Raw genomic sequence first — 273 nt, 5'->3', positions numbered from 1 at the left:
GTGTGTACGCAAGGGGTAAATACGGCAGCCTGAGGGCCTCTCATCGCAGTTCCCTCACGCCCTTCGCCGACTCTACAACGGTGAGCAGAGTGTGAGATTTCCAGAAGAAGAAAAAAAAAGAGATTGTGAGAGTGAAGGATTTGTGTTTGTGCGAAGGCAGCGTAGGATTTTCTTGCTTTAACGCAGGATTATCATTTTTTTTCCCGATCAGTCCAAAAACTAAGATTAAATGATTATCGTCGTCTTTTATTTATTTTGGGATTTCGATAATTT

At 42.1% G+C, this 273-nt stretch overlaps 2 protein-coding genes across 2 annotated transcripts in view; one reads left to right on the top strand and one right to left on the bottom strand.

The window, feature by feature from the left end:
- LOC119586480 (chitotriosidase-1-like) overlaps positions 1–273 on the bottom strand; it is a gene marked incomplete in the record, with an annotated part of 32,805 nt that overhangs the window by 19,861 nt on the left and 12,671 nt on the right.
- LOC119586482 (partner of bursicon-like) overlaps positions 46–273 on the top strand; it is a gene marked incomplete at its 3' end in the record, with an annotated part of 2,667 nt that continues 2,439 nt past the window's right edge. Inside the window, 1 exon segment of the mRNA XM_037935220.1 lies at positions 46–80.

This window comes from Penaeus monodon, chromosome 21 (assembly GCF_015228065.2).
Source record: "Penaeus monodon isolate SGIC_2016 chromosome 21, NSTDA_Pmon_1, whole genome shotgun sequence".
Taxonomy (NCBI): Eukaryota; Metazoa; Arthropoda; class Malacostraca; order Decapoda; family Penaeidae; genus Penaeus; species Penaeus monodon.
Note: the sequence above shows the minus strand (reverse complement) of the source record. Positions and strands in the feature narration are given on the sequence as shown.